Below are 6,184 nucleotides of genomic sequence, written 5' to 3' on the forward strand. Positions count from 1 at the left end.
CTGGTCTGTCTTGGAATCTACAGTAGATAGATGCCTTTGTGCTGGGAAACATTAAGAAGGTCAATATTCTTTTCTGATTTTTTTCTTTTAAGAAAAGGGTTCATTCTCACACTCTAAAGTGGTGGTATTAGATATCATCCAGATAATACACTCAATGGTTATGCCGACTTCAGTTTCAAACATAAAGCCCCAGGGCAAACAGCTTTTATGTATTCAGTTACATGTTCTTTACTTCACAGATAATGTTTTTCCACAAATACTCCAAGCTTGGGAGGAAATATAGAACTGAACAATCAGATGAAGTAAAAATAATAATGACGTTAATAACAATAATTCCCATATTGCAAAGAACCCGGAGATACATCAACCTGAGTTTCTCAATAGCCCACAAGTTGCTCCATAAAGGGGAACTTCATAGAAGCAGCACCTCCTGGCAAAGGTGAGCTCTGGAGTAGGACAGGCTGAAGGTCCGCCTCCTGGGTCTGCCACTGATCAGTGTGTATAACCTTGGACGGTTATTCTCTGTAAAATCAAGGACAATACCTTCCTGCCTGACCTATCCTGAGCATTAAAGAGATACTATTTTTCAAGTGTCTGGCACACGGTAGGCAGCACTCGGGAAACTTGAGTTTCTTACCGGCTTCTCCTTTAAGTCTCTTCCAGCCCTAAAACACTCTGGCCCCAATCCCATTCCTTTGTTTCCATAATCCAGTCCACGTTTTAGAAAAATTCCTAATTCCCAGTCACTGCAGGAGCACACACACCTGAATTGTTTCTTTCAGTTTCCAAATTGCCACTATAACTTTCTTCCTGAGAAGTATTTGCCCCAATTCACTGTCTCTTAAAGTGTGCAGCCACAGTTGTTTTTTCTTCCCTAATTCTACTTAACTCCCCCCTACCCCCCACGGTGGCGGAGCAAGCTTAGGGGGAGGAGGACTGCCCCCAGGACAGAGTTCTTCTCAGCTTCCGATTTCCGCTCCTCCAGGTGTTTTCGTTGCAAGCCATAGATTTAGCAAGTGTTTCCCATGTAGAAAGGGCATATGCCCAGCGCATTTTGCAGACTCCGGCTTTGGGATTAGTGGATCCCAAAATAGAGTCCCTTGGGGGGTTGGTTTCTTGGAGGTTTGATTACCGCGCTTTGGATAGAGGGCTGCTGCGCGGTGGTCCTTTGGGAAGGGAACTCCTTTAATTCCAGGCAGGCTTCAGATATATATTTATAAAAGCAACATATATAATGTATATATATTTATAACAGTAATATAACCACATTACAGAATCTTTGAAAAGTAGAAAAAAGGACAAAAAAACCCTCCCTATTCTTAATTAGAACTCCTAAACATAGCCACTGGTAGTATTTTGGTATGTTGTGTTTTTTTGTGTGTTTTTTTTTGTTTGTTTTTTTTTCCTTAGTCCTTTCCCAGTCCTTGCTTTATTTATTTATTTATTTGTTTGTTTTACTGCACACACTTTTTGGTACCTTGCTTTTCACACTGTAAACTTTTCTAGGTAGTTATTTCATAGTTTTTTTAAATATATTTTTTTATTGTTGATAGTATTACAGATATCTCCCATTCCCCCTCCCCATCCCCCCTACCTCATAGTTCTTAGTTCTTATTATATTAGTAACTGCAGACTACACCTACTAGATTTAGTTTCACTTATTTTACAATTTTCTTGTTGGCCCTGTAGGTGGTTCTAATGTGTCCATTGTAATTAACACTGCAATGAATATATATTAGCATAATTCCTTTCACCCACATTTTTTACTATTACCCTAAGTCATCTAGAAATTGAAATATGGGGTTAATGAGTGTGAACATATTTATGGTTCCATAAATCTTGCCCAAATGCTTCTCAAAGGGTTGAACCAATATACACTGTTACCTGCAGCCGGTCAGAGTGTCCTTTTATCACACCCTTCCCAGAACAGGCTAGCATCTTTTTAAAAATGTTGGTTGTTGGTTTTTGTTTTTTTCAGGGTAACTATGCTTTGATTTACAGTGAAGGGAAATGCTTTTTCCCCCCTTGACCTTGATAAATATTATTTTTCTGCTTTTGTTTTTTAAGCAAGCCTTTTGAAGTGAGTAGAATTTGAATGACGAAAGAGGGCTTAGTGAATAAAAACTGGGAGGTTTTGCCCTACCTGGTTTGGCTCAGTGGATGGAGCATTGGCCTGTGGACTGAAAGGTCCAAGGTTCGGTTCCGGTCAGGGGCACATGCCCAGGTTGTAGGCTCAATCAATGATTCTCTCTCATCATTGATGTTTCTATCTCTCCCTTTCCCTTCCTCTCTGAAATCAATAAAAATATATTTTTTTAAAAAACTGGGAGGTTTTACCTGTAATGAAGTTAAAGAACAAATGGTGAATTGGAAGAAATGCATGAAAATTCTCCATGGAGAGGAAAAGAAAGGGGAGTAGGGGATGAGTTTGGGAGGGGCTAATAGTGGAACCAAGCCCCTTGATGTGGTCCAAGCTACAGGTGTGAGAAAGATGTATTTAGAAGCAGTGGTTTGGACCAATTGAAAGCAAAGAGGCTGGACTCCAGACATGAAATCAGCATCAAGGATTTGGCGAAGAGATGAAAGAGAAGTGAATTTTGGATTAGTTAAAGAAATGACAGTCTGTCAGGTACAGGGGGAAAGGAATCCTCTATTCTGACTCTTATTTATTGAACACTTTCCCTGTGCTCACTTTTTGGAGGTTATCTCAATAAATCCTCACAATAACTGAAGGAGATGCATTATATCCTTATACTCATTTTACAGATGTGGAAACTGACAATATGAGGGGTTCAGTGTTGCAGCCAAGGCCTCACTTGTAATATATATTACAAGTAGCAGAGAGGAAGATTTGAAACCATGTCTTCATACTTTAAACCTAGCATCGTCAGGATCAAGAACAAGATTTGGTTGAAGGAGGAAGAGAAACAGCATTTATCCAGATCATGAAAGTCTAGGGGTCAGGCCTGGGCATAAAAAGACTGGAGAGACCAATGGCCCATATGCTCAAATTATTTTGGGAGGTAGGACTGAAGGTCCCCAGATTCCCAGTCTGAATCTGAACAAGTTGTCCCTGAAGGTTGCTGATCAAGGCCTAACAAGAATTCTGATTCCTAAATCCTCAGCTATTTGAAGGCCCAGTGTCTTAGAGCTTCACCACTGCCTCCTTCAGGATACCAACTCCTCTTTGGACCAGCATAGTGATTGTGAAATTTCAAGGATTTCTGTTTGGCTAAATATAATTTACTCTCCCCTAGATCAATGAAATAATGTGTCTTCTGCTCAATTTCCAGTACCTCCTCTCACCCAATAAAAGTAGAAACTCTGGCTTGGCTGGTGTGGCTCAGTGGTTGAGCATCAACCTATCAACCAAGAGGTCACAGTTCAATTCCAGGTCATGGCACATGCCCAGGTTGTGGGCTCAATCCCCAGTGTGGGGCATGCAGGAGGCAGCTGATCAGTGATTTTCTCTCATCATTGATGTTTCTATCTCTGCCTCCCTCCCTGTTTCTCTCTGAAATCAATAAAAAAATATATTTTAAAATATATATAAATATTTTTTAAAAAGTGAAAACTGCGAAGCTTGGAGGGTTTGTAGTAGACAAAGCCAAAGTTAATTTTCAAAGGCACTTGTCTCTTAGCCCCTTATTTCAACTCGTTATTTCACTAAAAAAATGTTGGGTTTGAAATATAGATTATGTTTGACTGGTCACTAGAACAAATGTGTTCTTATTTTACCACTATCTGTTCTGTACAGTCTTCAAAAATGTGGTTGTGTGGTACACATTTAGAAATTGGAGTAACAGAGGTGAGCCGTGGAACCAAGAAAATATCTTAGTTTGGCTGGTTTAAAGGCACAGGTTTCCAGAAGCCCCAAACTCAGTACTCAGCCAGGAAGGAAACTTAGCTGGCCTATTGTCTTCAGAGACAGTAATAACAGATAACTATTATGGTCCAAATACTCCAAAATGTTAGTATTATGCTGTATTGCTGGGTGAATATATTATAGACTATTTTTTAGACTTTTTTTTTAAGAAACAAGAGCCAAGTATTTTATTTGTTCATTTCTTGCATTGGAAGTACTCCTGGATGACATCCTTGACCTAAGACTCTTTGTCCTTAACTATCACACAACTGCAACCAACCAGTTTATGGGGTTTTCCCTCTCTGTCAATTTTACAGAGGCCTATTCACTCCTCTAGTTTCTTGTTGTCATCAACCTTAATTAGGTTGATTTGGTGTTCAGCACAAAGGGTCTCCACCAACTTGACATACACAGTCTCACTGCAGTTGGATGGTTGCAAACACACACATATGGGCTTGGTGCTGGTCTCAGGCTTTGGCAACTTGGCAAATTTTTCATGCTAGGCCCTCGTGGATGATTCTGGTATTCAGTACAGCTTGCAAATTAGTACTAACATCCATTACACCTCTAGCAACAATGCCTTCCTCAGCCATGGTGGGTTACAAGTGAAGTAGGATTTCTTTTAAATTTTATTTTCCAACCACAGCTTACATTCGATCTTATTTTGTATTAATTTCAGATGTACAGTATAGTGGTTAGACAATCACATATTTTACAATGTGTTCCCCCCAATACTTCCAGTACCCACCTAGCACCATACATCATTATTATAATATTATTGACTATGAGGAGTTAGATGGGATCAGGCAGTTTAGGGTAAGGGTCCAGGGGAGGGAAGATGGTAGATAAAGAAGAGATGAGCCAGATGGTCAGGATGTGAGCATAGTAGGTAGAATGTACCAGTCAACCACAGAGCGGCCCTTCCCACTGAACCCAAGAGCTGGGACTAAAAGTGGGGAGATGAGGGCAACAGGAGATTAGCTGGTGTTTTTGTTTGTTTGTTTTGTTTTTGAAAGAGCCAATAGAGAGCAAGAGCAGGAAAATATAAACTCCTAGACTGGTGAGCTTCTGCAGCAACCCCTCTCAAGTGCCGAGAGCTTTGTTACTTTCTCTGTAATAAACTTCGCTTCCCTTTGCTTGCCCTCCCTTGTCCGTGAATTCATTCATTGACAATGAACCCAACAGCTCAACTATATTCCCTGTGCTGTACTTTATATCCCTGTGACTGTTTTGTAACTACCATTAAGAAGTACAAAATGGAGCATAATCTTGAATGCACCTGAGCATCATCCCCCAGCCACTTGGTGGCAGAAAGGGAAGTTCCAGAGTTATATGTACTTTCCTGCGTTTTTCAAACATTTCCATAACAAGAATGATTTGCTTTGATATTTGGAAAAACAGTAAGAAAACATTCAGTGTCGTTCACTTAAAATGCATTTTAGTCAGGACTGTCAAGATGACCAATCACCTAGCATATTTTTATTTAGCATTTAAAATGAGCTTGAGTCAGAGAAAGACAAGTATCACATGATCTCACTTATATGTGGAATCTAATGAACAAAATAAAATGATGAACAAATTAGGCCTGGAGGCATGAAAGCATGGAACTGACTGAGGGATCTCCGAGAGAAGGGGGTGGGGGAACAGGAAGAGTTTAACCAAAGAACTTATATGCATATATGCATAACCCATATACACAGACAATAGTGTGGTGAAGGCCTGGGGCAGGGTGGGAACTGAGTGGAGGGGGTCAATGAGGGGAAAATGGGAGACATCTGTAATACTCTCAACAATAAATATAAAAAATAAAATAAAATAAAGTAAAATAAAATTTGCTAGGCTGGAGCTAGGCCCTGGTGGGGTGTGTGTGTGTGTGTGTGTGTGTGTGTGTGTGTAGGGAGATTCAAAAGGAAAGGTGTGACTGTTTCATTGAGGGCCTATTATGTACCAGGTACATTTCTGCTGTTTACTCATTTCATCCTCCAGCAATGCTAGGAGGTAGGTTTTCACTAGCACTAGCAATATGAATGAAGAAACTGAGGCTCCAACAGACCACACATCATGGCTAAGAACACACAATAAATCAGTGGAAATTCTGGGCCCAGAAGGCAGGTCCGTGTCTACTTCAGAACTTGTACTCAGTAATTATATATCATTGTACTTCCATAATATATACACTCACATATACAATATGGTTCCTGTCCTTTTAAGCCTTACAGTTTCGTTGAGAAGATAAGATAAGCACAAGCATGCACACACAGAGGCAGTGCCTGGTTTATGAACACTCATCACGGACAGAAACTCCACCTCTTGGGCCTT

At 40.2% G+C, this 6,184-nt stretch overlaps 1 pseudogene; it reads right to left on the reverse strand.

The window, feature by feature from the left end:
* Window positions 1–4,061: 4,061 nt before the first annotated feature.
* LOC102261594 lies at window positions 4,062–4,458 on the reverse strand (annotated as a pseudogene).
* Between the last annotated feature and the right edge of the window lie 1,726 nt (window positions 4,459–6,184).

This window comes from Myotis brandtii, unplaced genomic scaffold, assembly GCF_000412655.1.
Source record: "Myotis brandtii unplaced genomic scaffold, ASM41265v1 scaffold393, whole genome shotgun sequence".
NCBI lineage: Eukaryota > Metazoa > Chordata > Mammalia > Chiroptera > Vespertilionidae > Myotis > Myotis brandtii.